Source organism: Rhyacophila brunnea, unplaced genomic scaffold, assembly GCF_057557595.1.
Source record: "Rhyacophila brunnea isolate RB1 unplaced genomic scaffold, BYU_Rbru_1.0 scaffold_11, whole genome shotgun sequence".
Lineage (NCBI taxonomy): Eukaryota > Metazoa > Arthropoda > Insecta > Trichoptera > Rhyacophilidae > Rhyacophila > Rhyacophila brunnea.
In genome coordinates this window covers 28975448-28996483 of record NW_028232763.1, presented here as the reverse complement: position 1 = coordinate 28996483, position 21036 = coordinate 28975448, and the positions used below count along the sequence as shown (strand labels likewise).

The following is a 21036-nucleotide window of genomic DNA, read 5'->3' as shown; positions in this document are numbered from 1 at the left end:
TTGTTAAAGGTGATTTAAAAAAAAAAAAACACTAAACTCGAATTTTAATAAAACAAATACCAAGACTGTATCTAAAAAAATGTCGATCATTTTCTCCATAACAGCTTACTTTACGAGGAATGATTTCTAATCGATCCGGTGTACAAACTGTTGGAAAGTTTTAGCAACATTGTATGCGAACATGTAAGTTCAGATACAAATGACATCTTATTTTTGTTTTCGTACGCGGATGGAAAACATTATACATTTATATATCTTGGTCTTGTTTGGATATTTACTTTGGATCAAACACATGTTGATAACTAAATAGTATCTATCTACATGCATTTTGCCAAATGTGGGATTTAGCCCCTGCAATCCATAGCCTCATAAGCGGACACTAGCAGATACAAATCACGTTAATGGTAATAACAATCAATTCGTATTGTGGAAAATGTCAAGTCGGCTAACAATTATAATTTGTTTAAATAACTACATTATTTAAAATAAAAAAATGTTATTGAGCTACGATATTAAAAATCTCTACGGCCATTTAAAAAAAACTCTATAATGTGAGCATATCTACGAAGTAATTTTCTTATAAGATATTATGTATATGGAATGGAAAATGATGGTAACTTCTCAGATGAACTTTGCTCATATTTGATTATTACGTTAAAAGTTACCGAACGAAACAAACCGAGGCAGACATCCTTCCAATTATAAGACTCAGTCTAACCGCAAAGCAGATAATGGCTGGAATCATTTCCCATCCCAAGAATAATAATATAATCCATAACAACATGGAATACATCGCAAGAGGTACATTTATATAAATGTAAACTCAAGATAAGACCAGAACGAATGATATAATTGGTTATCAAATGAAACAGTATAACAAGGCTTCTACAATAATAACAACAATGCTCGCTATAACAACGAAAATCAATATAACTTCCAAGAAAACGAAATTCAATGAGTGTTACGTTCAAATCATTTTGGGTTTTGATATTGTTATCGAATTTATTAACATAACAACTCTCCGAGTAGATATTTCTTCACGTTATTATTATTATAATATGTAATAGGATAATGTGCTTAGCCAAATTCATTTATTGCGGATTCATAAAATATAGGTTAATGGAAGAAAAAGCCGTGGATTATTTTTCTTATATGGAATAAATTAATTCGCTATAAATATGTGAAATTTAAGGCTTGAGGAGTGAAAGGAGCCTATGGGAACGTTTTCAACCAATTGTGAAAATAATTAGTTTTAATATATTTTCAAAGTGGGCACTGGAGGGATATTAGGAGTGGGGGAAGTTGATAGTAAGTTGGTAATAAAAAATATGGAGCCTCCTATAGACAAATTGGTAACAACACCAGTATCACCCTTCTCATTAGTGAATATTTTAAGTTATACTAAATTGGTTACTAATATGAGTGAGCAAAAAAAAATCATTAAAAAAACAGTACGCCCGCGATGGTCGAGTGGTAAATATCCACTTGTTGGATCGTGGGCCTCCGGTTCGCTCTGATCTGGTAAATTTGCATGATGTTTTTCAATGTTTGTTTGGACTCAGAGCACTGTACAAATCTTGTAACATCTTCGTAAAGCGGCCAAGATCCACGTCTGTTTGTACAACGGAAAAAAATGAAAAAGAGACGGCGAGCAAAAAAAGTTTGGAAAACTACGGTTTACATGCGATGGATAAGCATAATATATTGATATAAAATTTGCATGCAATGAATGATTTTTAATTAAGTCATAATGAGCTAGGTACAATTTATCGAGGATTTAATATATTATGTCCAATAACGAAATGTCAAAAGTTTCTTGTGCTGAAATTTTTAGCAAAGTTTAGTGAATGTAACGTAGTGATTACGTATCAACTGTGTAAGTAGGTTGTTGGAAACGAATTGTCAAATATAGCGAGGTCATCGTTCACAAGATAAATAGCGACTTATGATGATGAATGGCGTAAAAGTTTCATATTACGACTGAGAGATAAGGAAAATATGGCCTCGCCGAAAGTGCGAGGACAAAGGAGGACAATGCGAAAAAGTCTTTCCTTCAGAAGAGAGCATCTTTGTGACTCTTTTTAACTGTGAACAAAAACTGGAGACGAAAATTATTCGCGAGGAAAATAATAATTATTGCAGAAGTATTTCGCCAGCGAGAGGAATAATTTACCATTTCATTTCTTCGCGTGTTAAAAGTTAAAGAGTACCCAAGAACTGCAAATAATGCCCTCCTTCCTCCCTTTGAAACATGCTCCGTTTTGTAGAAAATTCATTCTGGTCGTCTTCATTCTTTGATCATAAAACAGAAAAAATATAAAAAATAAAAAGGTGCGTGTGGACGGTAGGAGATGGGAGTGTTGGTGTATTTTTTTTACACTCTGCGATGTGTTGTTTGTTTATGCGATTTTCACAAATTTAAATCTTGGATTTTAATAAAAGGCATCTTCGGAAGATTGTTTTTTTCTCTCTCTGTTTCTCTCTCAAGATTAAACGGCAACAAATCAAAAGAATGTTTCAAAAAGAAAGATATCGTAATAGATGTACCGTTTTCATAAAAAAAAACACAAACGGATTTTCTTTTAAATTAAACTATATCGGATTTTTTGTAAAGAGCTATGCATAATGTATACGAAAAAGTCTATTTCTTAATAAGAACGACACGACGTAATTGAATATAAAAATCATAATCGATAAGCGTCCATATATTATGACCATATAATGTGCAAAAAATAAAAATTTGGTGTATCTTTGAGAGCTAAATGTGAAAACACTGTAAGCTTAATAGGAAAGATGTATAATGCGACTGTTTTCTCATCCTGGAAATCAATATTTCCTGGTCAAATATAATATTTAATTATAAAAAATGTTGATTAAAATATTCTTGTATTGAAGTGATAACCAGATTTCTTTCATACAAATGCCACTTTCATTAAACTTACACTGTATTCAGTGATTTTTATGTGAAACTAGGTTTTATTTGGAAGAATATTCAACATAAATAATTGTTATTATTGAAAAAGTCGTCGTTTTAAAAATGAAAATAAAGCGATATTTATGTATCTCTATACATGCTATACATTTTTGTTATACTTGACATTTTTGAAATATACCTAAGCTGATTTTTCAGAATTGGCACAACTTTAAATAGCAATTGATGATAATTTGTACAAACGAGATTTTAAAGCTTCTTTTTTTTTTTTTTTAATAATAGTAAATCGGTTAACAAGGTTAACGTCATGTCATCCAAAGTGTGAATTTATAAAAGTACATCTTAGTAATTCGCAGAATGCTTTTAAGTTAAATATAATATATGAACAATTTTTATTTTGTATAATGTATGTACATTTGACATTTTCAGTAGCAAACCGCCACAGCCTGTTTAATGATATGCAAAGGCTGGCAGGAAAGCCTTTGTTATATTATTATGAAACGCCATGTTGTTAGCGGGGCCGTATATGAAATGCAACGGAATATAGAAGGTAAAGTTATCTATAGATTTAAAGAATGCCTTATGCTTAAAAACCGATTTATTTAAGGATTCCGGTAGGTATTCAAGATATTCAGCACAGCGTATCTCTCATTTATCTCGACTAACAAATACGTTAAATCATTTCAAACGATTTTCCACACCATATTAAATTATCATTTAAAAATTGAATATGTGTTAGTATACGAGAAGTGTTATAGAGCTTTTAATCCACCGTAGGAATTACTCAATGAAATCGACCCTACAACGAGCCGCGAGCTAACCACACGTGTTACAAGACAATGACAAGGTGGGTACTATTCTGAAATAATAGCGTATATTTCCAGAATGTACTTACAGTACTTATACCCGCGAGAAGAGAGCTTTTAATAATTGATTTTGACTTTTTTTTATTATTAATCGGACAATATTCGAATTGAACTAGAATTACTAATACATTATAATATATGAAATATTGATAATTATTATGAAATTATGCACAACACTTTTGTGTATTTAATTGTACTACCAGTGACACTGAACATACGGTACGGATAGAGTACTGATACGGTGTGGATATATTGTGTGAATAAACCTTAAAACATCAATTAATTATCCAAACTGGATTTTTATCAAAATTGTAGGAATACGTCTTAATATGGTGATTTTATATTATTCGTGATAGATGGATGCTTTTTTATAATAGTGAAACACTAAATATGATGGATAATATAGAAGATAAAACATTCTGTAGTTTTATGAAAATTAATCGAGATGTGGTCCTTTTTGCTTCATTTAAATATATTTATGCTTTATCTCTGTAAAGAAGTCACATATAATAATTCAACATATTTGTGAAAAATCGAAAAAAAAAAACATTATTGCCTGTGTGTATGAGATAACATTACGTCAATTATCTCTACTAAAACATTATTCACATGATGTAAAAGGCGATCTATAGCCTATCTATACCAAAGACTAGTTTAACGAATTGAAATAGTAATTTATTTTATATTGTATAATTATCATACGTTTAGTGTAGTAGATCCCTCACAGTAAGGTCTCCAAAAGAACGGTCCATGCTTCTCGATCCCTAAACGCAACTATTCAATATTATATTATTATTTAATAAAATCAACTTTCCTCTGTTTGTACACGGCTTAAGATACAATTCTAACATGTTTAATTGGTATATTATGAACACAATATTGTAGATCAGCTCTTAGAATTAGTTATATGAACATTCCGGTCTACGTATCTACTAACGCCTTGTACGTAAGAATGTTAGAGGCCCGGGCCTAATGGGAAAAATATGTATTGTCAAAATAAATGTTTCTACAGACGAGAGAAAGCGAGATCTTTTGATTACCTACTGAAGCTAGGTTATACTACGATATCCCTTACGTGATCGCTGCTTTAAAATTACAATACAATTGCGTAAAAAAAAACGATATCTTTAAAAAGCTCCAAAGTAGCCTTCATTTATGGTGTAATGTCGTTCACTGCCGGAACAAATACGGTTACAATGGAAACAGGGTATTCGGAAATAATTTCAATTTATACACTACAAAGAAATGGTATTATTAATTCTCTGTAATGGTAGCTAGTCTTCGTTGTATCGAAAATAAGAATGTATGAAACAGTGGTGTATCTAATTTGAAGGTTACATTTTATACAAACACTAATCAAAAGGCTGTCAATTAATTAGGTAGGTTTTCATTTTGTGCTGGAGGTATGCATTTAGACAATTTGGAACCGATGCGTTTCACATAATATCGCGGAAAGTATTGTTATTTAATTTGATAAAACGCATTTTTTTGTAGTACTTATTCCACTTTTACTCTTTACTTTATTGATTAAAAGTGGAAAGTACTACAAAAAATGTGTTTTATTAAATTAAACCACAATACAATGCAGTTCCACCATGAATTGACAGTTAACAAAATAAAAGAAAAAAAATCGCGGAAAGTAATTACGTTTCATATGTTTATTTATATAATTATTTATATTTTCACTGCCAACCTAATATAATAACCTAAAGGTTTTTCTACGGTAGTTTCATTCAAGTACATTCGTGAAAGCCTACGGATAACATTCTTAGACGAAAAGGGTGACAGGATTTCTGCTCGCAGATTGTACATGTACTCTCTAACACGATGGCCGAGCGGCTTATAATGTCGTAGGTTCCAGGTTCAAATCCTGTGTCTGGCAAATAGACATATTGTTTTTAAATGTGTGTTAGAAGTCGGGGTAATGGACCTCGTAGGTTGATCAAGTGGAGTTAACATCCATTTCTTGGAAACCATTTTTTTTTAGTAGAAACCTCCAAGTGGACGCCCATATTACGAGCTTCTTAGGATCGGACGTGGTTAAAAAACACGAAAATGTATTCATTAAAAACATAGCGTGAATTTGTCTCTTGCTACGGGCTTCGAACCTGCGATCTATTGAATAAGAAGCCTCTATAGAATTTTAGCATATATCTGGCTACTGTAAATTGATATATTTGTATGAGACAATATTTGATATTAAAGTCTGTTTGGTAGTTTATATAAAAATAGGGATTGTTTGGACAAAATCTACGAATCTAACTATTTAACGTGAGATGGAATGATACATTGTGCATAACGCGAAAGACCACAAAAGAAACCATTGTTTGATAATGAGGCAGACAAGAGTACATCGTGTGATAGAGGTTACATAAGCTGATGAAATGGCAATGGACCGTATATGTCGCAAAGGGTAAAACGATCAAATGATACCTAGCCCTAAAACCCGCTGAATCGACGAACTCAGGGCCAAGACAAGTGTAAGGGAAAGCGTTCACCGAATAGTGGACCGACCTCGACATATAAATTTCCATCGTTTTTTTTTCACGTTTTTCACTAACATTTGTATTCAATTTTTGTTTATATATTGCGTTTATATTATGCGACATACTCAGACACACGTCGATAAATATAACAGTTACAAATGTATACTTTGTCACATCAAATAATATAAAATTAGAAACATTTTTTATGAGAAATCTTAAGAATGATTATCAGATATCCCAGTAGCAATTTGTATCAAGCGACGTGATTATATTCCCCGCTCTTGCGTGTAAAATATTATCGTACAACAGACATTTTAATTACATAATAAGTTCAATTAGTTAGCTAAACACCGCCTGTAAATAAATAAATAAATAAATAAATAAATAACTTCTCAATTGTGTTAAAAATCTACCACTTATTTTGATTGGCGACCGATTGCAGTCTAGCAACAACAAAATCTATTTAACAATTCAATTGATATGAATCAGTGTGGCACGCCACTGTTGAAACGTATTGACGATGTGGTGAATACAACCTACAACCACAATCAGGATATAAATTAAATGTTCAGGAGTATCGAGACATAATAGATTTATTGTAGGTTAATCACACAGGCAACGAACGACATGAAATTTTCCGATAAATCGAAACGAATTCGTTAATAAAACAGAACGTGAAACTGATTGACGTGAATGTATGCCGTGTTTCATTTTCAATATGAACACACAATCGTATATGATTGAAAGAATGATATTCTAAGAGAATTTTAAAATCATATAGGATTGTGAAAGATAATAATTTATTACATAATACAGTTTTAAACTTTAACATATGCAATGTAAACGTTGTAATATAATAGAATTCATAATATCTTCAAGGGTGAGTGCTCTGAATAGGTCGAAAATGAAGTATTTGTCGTAACTTAAGGGTTTAAACTTCTGGAACATTCCGTAAACTTTGTAGGAATGACATTTACATCATTTTAGTCTCCAATCATTCCTCGCCATTCAAATGTACATAACAATTGCTTTATTCCTCAAAATAGTCCAAACTTTGAACAAAGCCATATATTTAGAACTTATCAGTTTATGAATAACCGTAATATAAATATACCTAATTAAACTTTAGAGTTTTTGAGTATTGGAGTTTGTAATTGACTCGTATCTAATGCTGAAGAAATTTCAATATATTATAATATGCCACGATACTCTTTGATGATTCAGTAAGTATATAATTATCTCAATGTATATAATACATAAAACTCAATAAATACTAGAATTATTATAAGATATATAATAAATATATCCGCATATATGCCCGCAGGGTAGACCTAGATGCCGCTGGATCGATGAAATGATAAAGTTCTGCAGAAGTACGTGGCAACGCAACGTACAGGACCGAGAGAAGTGGAAGCAGCTTGAAGAGGCCTTAATCCAGCAGTGGATAGATTCAGGCTGATGATGATGATATAATGATTATTAAAAATAAATTTTAATCATTCAACGGTAGACATTTAATCGTGGTAAAAAATTCATTAAATAATGTTATAATATTAGTATCAGATGTTCAATTAAGATTATTATCAGTTAAAAATGACCTATTCAAAAAAAAAAAAAAACCAAACCGGTCTTGATCGTTTTTAAATTATGTGGAAAAAGTATTATTGTATATTTTAGTCAGTACCTTTGTAAAAACATACATACCTATTATGATTCATTGACATTCACAAACTTTTTTTTGAGAATAATACTTTTGATAGAGATTTTGGGGTTCGACACGACGAGTATAATTTTCTTTTTCATAATTATCAATACTCGGCCATGTTCAGGCGGTGGTGACCTAACGGTTGAGAACCACTGATTTAATTAGAGGGGTACGAATAATGGAGTGAAACGAGTTTTATTATGAGGTTATATTTTCCACGCGGTATTAGCATAATGTTGTCTATGATACGTTTGTCATGTTTGATTTTGAACGGCAACAGAAACTTCGTTTTACGGTTGATGTTCAAACTAAGCCAAGACACACCTCCACATTAAACGATTCCAAATGTCTTTTCCTGGCTTCTGAAGATTTCCTTTTGATAGTCGCATAACCTGATATGTCAACTGAAAGTAAAACGATCATAACATATCTATAACGTAGCATCCAATTGTAATAAAATGGCGAGATTACGTTTATGTGTGTTCTTGCAAACGACCTAGTTGACAAATAAGACATCATTTATAAAGAAAGGATCATAAATATAGCCGACGTAGAATAACAAAATGATAGAGTGGCAATTGTGTGGTACGTTGTGAACCTATTCAAGTCATATCGAAAGAAAAATTAGGTATCAATACAAGGCATCGCAACATAGAATAACAACAATAATCGTTTTTCTATAACGCAAATGACGCAATTAATTCGTCAGAAAATTTAAAACAGGGCCTCAACATAGTTCACATTACTTAGTCATGTAATTATTAAATTACAATAAAATCTTCTGAGATAGGTACATAACTTGAAAACACCACATATATATATATATATATATATATACCTACTAGAAAAAATCAGCTTTGAAAAAAATACGACGTCCAACGGGATTTGAAGCCGGTCAAATAGTCAAAAATAACGCAACGAAGGACCTATAATTTAAAATTATCGTAATTAAGTAGGATGCACGTGGCTTAATTGGTTAAAGCATATTGTGCGCGATACCAGTGGACATACGGGTTCAAAACCAGTCAGGCGTCGTATTTTTTTCTACTAGATACCTAGGTACATATATATCTGATGTGTTTCCAAGTTATGTCTGTTCAATATATAGAATGTTTCATTCTCAAATCTTGTGAATTGTTCGTTGAATAAAAGAAATCGTTTATTAAAAATCTTAAAGGATGTGTACACACTCGTATCAAATGGGCCCACAACATAACCTCCCAAAAAGATACGTAAATGTACATACATACAAGTGTGATCAGTGTCATTTTTACAAAGTTTTTATTAGCTCGTATTCTTGTTTGTTCGGTGGTTGTTTGTCTAGTACAAATCTTGCAATCGATTTTTAACTAACTTCCCGACTAGCTAGACATTTGAAACTTTTAGAATATACCAGAGAACACGATGCCAATGCATTCTTTTAATACTCTTAGCCATCTCAGCAGAATTGAATTCATTTTCAGTTAATTCTGTTTTGTATGGAAAGTTATTTCAGAAAAATCCGTAAAAAGTAAAAGACTATTATTGGTTGCTAAGCGGGTGGTCCTAGCAACTAAATTATTAATATGTACGTGCGTTACTATGGAAATCAAAATGACATGTCAGTATTCTATATTTTTTGTTTGTTTGTTTTTTATTTACTTCGTATCACGTACAAGTTTGAGCATATTGAGCATAATAATTCAACAAAAAATTTAAAAACGTTGTACATAAAAAGTTCTTTTTATCTTGTAATTATCATAATTAAGCTTGGTTGAATGATGTGGATTTATATTGTATTTTTATTTGGGACTGCTGTTTTTGGCGGGAATTATTGACTGATATTGTCATTTTGTTGAACCAGAGGTTCAAAGTCAAAATTTGAGTGGTATAAAATATTGAGACGTATTTTCCGCTACATTGTAGTGAAATACTTAACCCGGTGAAGTTGTAAAAGTCAGCCGAGCAAAACTAAGCCACTCTGGGGCGGAAGAAGCTCATTTCTAGCTTCTTCGAACGTCTACGTTGGAAAATAAATTAAATTGAACATACTCATGTTACGTGCGCTACGTTTATCATACATGATACGTACAATGTGACGCACCCAAACAAATCTAGACGATGTCAAAGTAATTTTCTTATTTCTGCGTATACAAATCTAGAAGCAGGCAGATGGAAAAGCGGAACACAGCCGGGTTTTGTGCATAATATACGACTCGAGGTATTGTTGGCTTTCAATAGGAATAAAAAATAAGCCAGTACTAAACTTTAAAACATATACCTAAACCTCAAAAACATACCTACCAATTAAAAAAAATTGACCGAGTGTCCTTTACGCTATTAATCCGTCCACTTAAATAGTTCCCTTCAAACCAAACCTATCTGCACCACACTCGGTCTTAGTCGAGGGTGTTACGTTATGAATATTGGATGTGAAGTATCAGCAGTTGCTTACGCCTGGGAATGTCTCAGGAGCAGATGTCTAAGACTGAGGTCGCCACGCACTCATGTGTGATATTACTTAAGATGCCACATTTTTTTAACGCATTATAGTTGGCTTTATGGCGACCAGGTCGGACGGTCCGATGGGCCCAACAACTGGTTGGACCTACTTAAGCATCTCCTCCCTTTCAGAGGACATTCCCAGAGGATGTGGTTTGCATCCGGTAGTTTCCTGCCACATGGACATGTTGATCGGGTGACAAGCCCAAACTCAAAGAGCTTGGAAGCGAATACACCGTACCCGGTATTAATCCAAAGTGGATCTTGGCCGCCTTCATAAAACAATTCCATTGCCATTTATATGTCTGCTGCAAATTCCATTCACCGCCTTAACCAATGAGATACTGTATCCAGTCTTCCAACCCTCAATTTCCTTTTTGATATGATAAGAGGAGATTCTGTGATGATTGGTTGTCTTCCATCCTTGAGACATGGACTGGCCAACAGAGTCGCCCCACTTTTAGTGTGAGACAATGGGTGGATAAATCCGTTTATGCTCACATGTTTATTCGCAAGGGAAAGACAAACTATGTATTTTCAATAATATGAATCTAACATTCTTTAATATTATTATTATTTTTTTTATTTATTTAGGAAACAAACAGTTACATATTGATTACAAAAATTTAAAATATAATAATGAAAAGTTATTGCAACCAGCAGTTTCCATGTATACATTATAATATAGTTAAGCCTAACAAGATAGAGAGTATATCTAGATATATGACATTTTATACAAGTAACGCCGAAAGTGACAACAACATAATAGCGAATATAAAACTATTTTTTCATTTACTTATAATTTTAGATATTTGTAACACGAATGCTGGCCAAAACAATAGACGAAAAAGCAATAAAACAGAAGATTCACTTAAAAACAATTTCAAAAGCTCGTCTATACAAACATGGTATAATTAAAGCAATTTCAATAATTACATTAACCATATATGGACATCATACGACGCCATTACCAAACTATTAAAGTCGAATACCTATCATATAATTGGCGGGCTCTTTACATTTACATGTCTATCAAAGTCAAGAGCTTTTTTTACATACTGACACGTTTTATGGTGAGCACGCATATACTTATTATGTTAAACTAGCACTATTTCGTTAAATTTGTTAGCAGAGATCGCTCGTAAAGTAACGGTGTTTGACTATACGCTGCGTCCGCCTTCTTGGTTTTAAAAGATTTTATAGTTTTATTAATCAGTTGTGGCATTCGACTTGCATCGGTAACAAAGAAGACAATGGGTCGAATTTTGATTAACTGCGTAGTTTAACTAATTATTAAAGGATGGTGGCAACATTGCGAGAACATGGTGATTACGTGGGTGAATACTCAATCCATACCACGTGCCGTTCGAATTAAAGGGCGCCATTTCTCGAGTTATATTCATAACTGGATGTGTGCCGGAACCATACCCTGGAAGCCTGAGATCCCCTTAATTGTATTGCATTTATAACTGGGAATGGAACCGCTTAAATATCTCGGGGTTCCTGAGTTATTTTAATTTAATTTATTGTAATATTCTAATTCCGCCCAAGCGGGTGTGGCTAACTCACATTAAGTTTTTTTCCCAAGTTGCCATCTGTTAATACTAACATAAATTAGATTTTTTTTTTTAAATCGTTTGCATCTAAAATATCGCTTTCTTTGATGAAAATAAATCATGAATATAAAAATTCCCATTGATGGGCGGAATGGCGTAATCTGCAGCGTGCGCGTTTGCTAATCGAAATGTCTATAGATCAATTACGCCCGCTGTGTTTGGTTTTAATTTGGTTTGGTGGGAAAATCATGCATCACTGATAAAAAGGATATACTCTCCCGGGAATTTTCGTAAGCCCAATAAAAACAAATTCACTTCAATAATGCAACAGTCAAAAATACAGAACCATGTTTATTTGAGAGAGTTGTTGATAAAGTTCCATTGTGTCAAATATTTAGGAAAATATAAACATTAAACCTGACGCTTCTAGTAGTGGTAACAACGTCACTACTTGCTGTGGTATATCAAAATATGAACTTTGTTCACATTTAATTTTAAAATTATAATGCCACAATACGTTGGTTAAACTATGAATTCTTAATTTGATCGAATCGCAAAGATCGACATGATTGTAGGTATATTCAAGAAAAATTGGGCGCGGCCGTCGGAGTAAATCATTGAAGATAAAGACAAGTTTTTACATCTTGTATAGATAATCAAGTCCTGGTTTCATGTAAGGGTTGCAATCCCAAGATTAGTATTATAAATCCCGATCCCGGGAATGATGAAAACATAAAATGAAAGTTTTGTAAAAAACAATCAGTAAGTATTTGTTATTATTGCTGATAAAGATATGTTTTTTAAGGTTGTTGACATGTCTTCGATGTAATGATTAAATAAAATAACAATAAACTTACATTATACGGATCTCTAGTGATACATTTAAAAGTTTTTACGACTTTAGTTCCAGATGAAATGAGTTATTAATTATTTCGGAAATCCCGTAATTCAGGCTTTTTCGTAGAGAAAATTTTGGCATGAACAAATCTGGGGAGATCCCGGATCATAGTAATCGGTATTCCGGAATTGCGAACCCTGATACCAATCGATTGTGGACACGAGTCACTAGTTATCACGGAGCATTTTTTCATTTAAATCCACTTATTAGGTACTGGTTTATCACGACTTCGTCTCAAATTAACTCGTCTGAACGCTGATTATATCGATCTAGGCATATTTATATTACTTTAAATTTAAAACAATATGCCAACTATTATTATCTTTGCAAATTAAGTATGTAGGTACCTTACAATACTAAGCAACGTACACAATTAAAGGATTATATTAGAAATTGATACATGAGAGATGATAATAATTCGATCATGATTCGTGACAATATAAACACATTACTATTTGTATCGCCCCTCAAACTGAATAACAAACTTCGTAATGTATCAGAAGTAGGGAATCCAATCCCGAGCCAAAATTCTGATCCCGGGATTTCGGGATTATAATTCAACAATTCCGGGATCCCGGGACTGGTCCCGGGATTGGCATTTTTTTCCATTGTCAATATAAAAATTTTATATTTACAAATAACATTGATAAAATCGGTCAAAAATAAATCTAGTATAATTTATACTATTTAAGTCATTTATTGTTAACATTGCATATGTTCAATCTTGGAAATACATAAGTTTAATGGAGTAAATAATATTTTAATATAAATAATAATGTGAATTTAATATGAGATTGCTGTTTCTGATAGTAAAGACTTAATGAAAGGGTTAGCGAGATTTAAAATAGTAAAGCAAATCATGGTTTACTTATGGCCTTTCCGCTTCATAAATCTAGTCAGCCAAATATGAAACTGCCGTAAAACGTATGAGAGCGTGGTGGAATTACTTTGTTAATAGTGCTAAGCATTGTTTTTTTCCAATCTTTCTATTTTTTATTAATTTATGTGAAAAAATAGAATGAATCGGCAACTTAAACATGGATATAAATCAAAGTTCATTCAAACTCAGTTTATTTCTAATGTAGTTATTTGTTATCAAAAGTATTTTTTCTGTTATATTTTTGTTTTTATTTTATTTTCCATAAAAATTGATAAAAAGTTCAATCCCGAAAATTTCGGGATTATGTTTATCAATCCCGGGATCCATAGGTATCGAAAATAGATCGGGATCCCGGGATCCCGAATCAGAAGTAAGTAAGTAATCATATTAAATGGATTATTTGCATTGATATATGATTATTTGTAACGTTGGCTTTTTGTAAATAAAGACATTCGAATAACGTAACTGAGGAATATTCGAATCTTGCAATGTAATATTGTTGAGAGTCTACTTTAATGGTGTTGGATGTCAATTCTTGAGAGATTGTAAGAATTAAAAAATATATATATTTAGTGCTAATTCTATAATTATAATGTAATACATAACCTAATACATATTGTGTTTTATTGTAACCAATTTCTAGTTTTGTTTTTTAATTCTGTCATCAACATCCTACGGCCATACGAAAATATAAACTCTTTATTCACTAGTATCGATGAGGCGCTTGGAAAAACAACACGTAAATTATTATATTTTTTGAAGATAACTGAACATTACTAACTAAGTACCTACTTAAATATAAAGCGAATTAGGTACTAATTATTGACATATTTATTTTACTCTTATCAAGCATAGATAGTCTTTTTACCATAAAACATTAAAAAGTGTAGTTAAAAGGATTTAACTAAGTATTTTTTAGTTAATGTCGCTGGATTTATTAATGCATAATGCGGTCAAATTTTTATTAGTCGACATAAAATTAAACGATGGCCGTTAATATGTAAAAGAATCGACATATAGTTTGAATTGAAATTCTGGTACATTAAATTGTATGTAGATTGAAATACACAAAACAGATTGCTTCTAAAATATACATGACAATACTGAGAGAGGTCAACAATTTGATGTTTCCAATTTAGGCAAGACCAACGACTAGAGCAGTGGTGCAAACCATTTGAAACCAAAGAGCTACATACTTTTACAATGTTATATTAAATGTGTTTGTTAAAAGAAAATAATCATTTAGATACAGAATATTTGTATAATAAAATCACAACACAATAATATAAGTAAAAAAGAAAATGCCGCCCACGGCATGCAGCAAGCGACAGTCCATACAGTTACAAAGTGTACAATGGACCGATGACAGATAGTAACTACGGTTATTTAAAAAAAAATATTCCATTTTACAATAGTAATATAGAGGTGCGTAAAAGGACGGTAAGGAAATTTCTGGGAAAATTAGTCAATTAAGGAGTTAGATGTTTTAGACCCACTATCGTCAGTGACCTAAAAGTGGGTAACCAATAATTAGAGCCGTTTCACAGGGGACATATGTGTCCAGCCACCGGTGTGTTGAGATGCCGCATTTACATATAAATGAACGCGACAGCCGTGTGTCTCCGTCTGAACCAGCCCATTCATTTATGTGTAAATGCGGCATCTCGACTCACCGGTGACTGGACACAGATGTCCCGTGTGAAACGGCTTTTATTCCGTGACGCAGTTAGCATTATTTTTGTAAAGTGAAAAATATATGACGAAATCAATAAAGCTTCAGAATTGTCCTCCGTTCTCACTTAGCTAATTTGCATTACCAATCACGAAATTATCACAATGGCCACTGGACAAAATAGGTTTTGTTAAGCTATACTTACAAGAAGAATTTTTATGTTTCTGAAAGTATAGGCGGCCAAAATATTGGCAAAGTCTAATAAATAGCTCGTAGGGCACCAGTTTCGCACTACTGAACTAGTGAGAGATAGAAAGAGTGAGAGGGGAGTACCGATTTGTTTGGACGGACCTCCGCGAAAGTGGGGCAAGTGGCAATCTTACACATTGCACAAACATTCGAGTGATTCTCGTCAATAATTTCCATTAGGGGCGCTGAGGGGGTCGAGGAACGCACTCCCCTGGGGGCGGTCGCCTGCCCGGCCCGCGATTCAATCAAAGCGCTCGGCTTCCGCATGTAATACGTCCTCGCTATATGTGGGAAACGTTAAGCGTTACGAGGGAAAACTGGAAATTGTGCCAATCTAAAAATTGTCCTGAAAAATATCAAACCTTACCCACTATGACCAATTTAGCAGTGGCTATTCAATAAACTTTCTTGGCTATTAAAATTAATTGCAATTAAACATATTGTACTGATCTATTTCATGTGTTCCCAAAAACTATCAATTTTTAAACAACTATATAACCAGATAACTAAATAAAGCAACTAACTACCCAATAAACTTTCATTGCAATGAATCTCATATGCGTAAGAAAGATGCAAGGGTGAGAATTGTACTAATCTAAAAACTAGCCCAAAAAATATTAACCTTACCACACTATCATTAATTATTATTCAATAGTAGATACCTTTGTTTGGCGATCAACATTAATTGCAATGAAACATTTATGTTGACCTAAATCTAAGTAATATGAAAGGAAAATATTACAGTTGAAATTATTGTGCTATTCTAAAAACTGTCCAGAAAAAATATTAAATCTTATTCCAAGGTAAACTTTCTTTGTGATCAATATTAATTGTAATGAAACATACGTTGACCCAATTCTTATGACGTAAGATATAGGGGTAAAATGATTCAGTGTGTGGTATTTGATGAGCGGAAAACATTATTTCATAATAATATATGTAGAGATATTCAATATTTGTCAGTTATAAATACGGTTTCCGCTTCCCTGTAAAGGCTGAAACGCTCGCAAATAATTATATGGGTCACTGGTTCGAATCCTGTGGCGTGTACGTATTATATCTTCTTTTGGATCCAGCACATGGAAGCCAAAAGTTGGAATGTTAATTCTAAAAGCTTTGTTAATAATTTGATCCTTCCATACCACAGAAGTCAATAATATGATCCCGTATAAATCCCGTGGAAATCGTTCGATTTCGTTTATTCTAGCGGAGAGATGTTTCTGTTGTCAAATTATTACCAAGAATACAATCGTGTCCAGAAATTTGTACGTAGGCAGTTCGCCGTATCACACTTCACCGTGAAATGTTGTATCGAAAATATATGGTCATATATTAAAGACCGTCCAACCTCTTTGGTTCGTATAATACCTGCTAATATAAAATTCATCTCTAAAATAATAAAACACGGTTCTTGTCGGTTTACAGAAAGCCAGCGGCAAACAAATTTTGAAAATAGCCGATATACTGGATTATTTGTTAGGTTAGGTTAGGATTTCATTCTTGAACTCATGAATTTTGCCAAAATCTGCAATGAAAATTGGCGCGGTTCCCGTCTGGCTTTCTGTAAACCGACTTGTACATATTGCACTTTCAAAATACGTAATACAAGGGAAAGATTTTCATCTCGGTGCTACAGAGATGACCGTATAGTGTACGGTCATCACTTTCTGATAAGAACGCTCACGGCGAAATGTGAATATAGACAGCTATTGACGAAAAAGCTAATTTGTCAAATTTAAACATTCATTTTTATGTAATTTATTTACTCCATATCGTTGTGACCGACACGTCATATCGTTTTACGTAGTGCGAGAGTGTATAATATTATATGTACGTGAAATAGCGGTGGTATTTATAGTAACCGAGGGGGGTGTTTGTATAGCGACGTACTTTCAAAATTGTGTGGGATTTTTACTCCGTTCGATGGCCACTATGAAGTGACATGAGCCAGACAATGTAATTCGACTATAAGTAATCGACGCCTGACAATGTCTTCAAAAAATAGAAGATCCGTATGTAATCCGTTTCACCATTCACTTCCAAAATTCAAGTACCCATTTGTGCCGATCTAAATAACATTATTTTATACTTTAGTGATTCTGCGCGATTTGAAAAAGTCTGAAAATCTGAGGCATTTATATTGGTAGCTTTTCGTAACGTTGTTTATCGTCTTTCAATTACATTAAACGATTTCCTATTTTAAATAAAATAAATAACAACTTTGCTGAGACGAAAGGTAAAAAAGATTTGCCGAAAAGTGCTTTTTTATTGGAAAATCGAAAAAAAAACAAACGACAGGCGATGAGTTTTGCGGAAAATTTTCACTCACCGTGTGCCGCGAATCGAAATCATGCAGAGGCGAACTTTGAATTTGCAATGTCGCGCAAAAAAAATCGTTGGGGGGGTGTCGGAAAATTGATTTGAAGCGCGGCAGTTTTAGCAGGGTAGTACGGTTTTATGGCTTTATTCTGGAGCATTTTGCGCCGGGGTCATGGGGGTAGGGGGCAGGCCTCCAGACGCGGCCGATACGTCACTTCCGGTATCCCTTTGTCGCAGGCCGCATCTGCCGCCTCTCCCGCACCGGAAAAAGGCATTGTTAATGGTTTTACTGTCGTACATCATAAAGTCAGCGAAACGCCATATGAAAAATGTCAAGTTTTCCCTCGAAACGAATAAGATATGAGTTGCAGGGAGAGAATTTTGACGAAAAGAACGATTTACTAAAAACGTCCGACATTCCCAGCAAAATATAAATATTGAAATACAGGGTAAGTAGGTAGGTAGGTACATTGTAAATGCTATTCTATTTCTAAAGTATTCCAACATAATATATTATAAAAGTCTTATATTTGGGTCCTGTCAATAAACTGAATCCGTGTATGAACGATGTAGGTACGAGGGTGGGTCAATAAGTCCTTAGAAAAGCCGACAGGTGGCGCGACTAGTACTGTAAGCGGTTTGTTTTCATGCAGCGGCACTACCGATTCAGTATGTTGCGAAGTTTCAATCAGATTGGTCGGGTTGTTGTGTGTTTCTCGTACAATAAAAAAAAAAATTTGCTTGTGGAAAATGGAAAAATGGAAAATGGAGAAAATTGAGTTTAGAGCTGTTATTAAACATTTTAATATAAAAGGGTTAACAGCAAAGGAAATAAAAAATGAGTTGGATTTAGTTCACGGCATATCTGGTCCTTCACTTGCAACTTTTTATAACTGGTTAAATGAATTTAAACGTGGTCGTACATCAACAAAGGATGAACCACGCTCAGGACGTCCTGTAGAGGTGACTACACCAGAAATGATCAATAAAATCCACGATATGGTGTTAAGTGACCGAAGATTAAAGTTGAGTGAGATAATTGAGGTTACAGGGATCTCAAAAGATAGCGTCATTTCTATTTTACATGACAAATTGGGCATGAAAAAAATTTCTGCAAGATGGGTGCCGCGTTTGCTCACAGTCGACAATAAACGCAATAGGGTGGTGGCCTCTAAAGCCTGTTGTCGCTCATGCAACGCAATCCGGATGAATTTTTTCGTCGTTTTGTGACTGTAGATGAAACATGAATACACCACTATACTCCCGAGACGAAAGAACAGTCAAAGCAGTGGATTGCGAAGGCAAACCATGTCCAAAGAAGGCGAAAACCGTAAAATCAGCTGGTAAGGTTATGGCTACTGTATTTTGGGATGCACGTGAAATTATTTTCATTGACTATTTGGAAAAAGGAAAAAAAATAACAGGGGATTATTATGCATCTTTATTGGACCAGCTAAAAAACAAAATTGAAGAAAAACGGCCTCATTTAAACAGGAAAAAAATCCTCTTTCATCAGGACAATGCCCGTGTTCACACATGTTTACGATCAATGGCTAAAATTGAAGAATTGAAGTTCGAATTGGTCGACCACCCACCGTATTCGCCAGATTTAGCCCCCAGTGACTTTTTCCTTTTCCCAAACTTAAAAAAATGGCTAAGTGGACAACGTTTTTTTTCAAATGAAGAAGTCATCGATCGGACAAATGCTTATTTTGAGGACCTTCCGAAAACTTATTTTCTGACGGTTTAAAAAAAATTGAGAAACGTCTAACCAAGTGTATTGAGCTCCAAGGAGATTATGTTGAGAAATAAAAAAAAATACAAAAATAAAAACTGTTTTAATGCTTTTTTCTAAGGAATTATTGACCCACCCTCGTACCAGAGGCTTTCGATTTTGTTCAAAACTTCATTTAAATTTAAGTAGACAGATTCAATCCAACTTATTAACAAAAACAGGTGCAGTTGAGTTAAGAATAACTGTTTACAAACAATGAGAATGTTTTCACACATTTGCCAAAAATTGTATTTGCAATAATTCAATTCGGTTTGGTGAATGGGAATGCTCACATGACCATGTTTTTATTTTCCAGGGATCGAAAGAAATATCTGGCCATAATATTTAGGAGATTTTTTCTGTGAGTAGCGACGCGTGGTATTTTATAATGTTGTTTTGATTAAAACGCGCAAATTTTTACGATGTGGACTGTCCAAACTTTTAAAATTTGATCGCAATGATAAGTAGGTGTGGACACGCGTTCAATTTCAAACTGATAGAGCATATGCACATGTGTACAAACCATTGTAAAAATTCTTCGTAGGATTATTGTGTATATTGTATATTCGTCTTGACAAAAATGCTTTAGGTCCTCGGGCCGGGGTGTGAATTTTATCGGCTTTGATGTAGGTACACAAAGATTATATAAGTTTAGCAGACATATCTACGGGGCAACGTAAGACTGTGGATCAAGAAGAGTGGAGACATCAATCATATCGTCTCTGTTCTGGCAGAACACACTAACTGGAGAATACTAGTTTTGAGTAATTTGACTTTGAAGTTGTTAAAATGTTGGAAATGGTCTATCATGTGAGTTTATTAAGTAATCGTACAAAGATGACTTTAAAATAAAGACTGTTTATTTATTAAGAAGGTTTCCAGGCGGTAAAGTTTGAAATAAGGAATATTTTGGTTTAACTAACTTAATATGTCATTTTTTCGAATTAGTGTCTTCTGCCAGAACAGTGACGATATTATGATGACCTCATCCAAAAGTGGAATGAGAGTGGTTGAAAAATAATAATAATGCATTAAATAAGGTAGATTAGAATCTTCCGACACACATAATAATATTATTTTTTTCAGTCTTGTTCACATCTAGTCTGTTATTTTCACGCGAAAGTATTCCTTCAACACGAAAGTATGATAGTTTGCTTCTAAACATAAATAAATAATGAAGTAATCTCCAAGAAAGTTGTGGGCTATAATAAGATCTGC

At 33.4% G+C, this 21036-nt stretch overlaps 1 protein-coding gene across 1 annotated transcript in view; it reads right to left on the bottom strand.

The window, feature by feature from the left end:
- The window catches only part of ed (hemicentin protein echinoid), a 495537-nt gene that overhangs the window by 43715 nt on the left and 430786 nt on the right, over positions 1–21036 (bottom strand). The gene's annotated exons all lie outside the window — the stretch shown is intronic.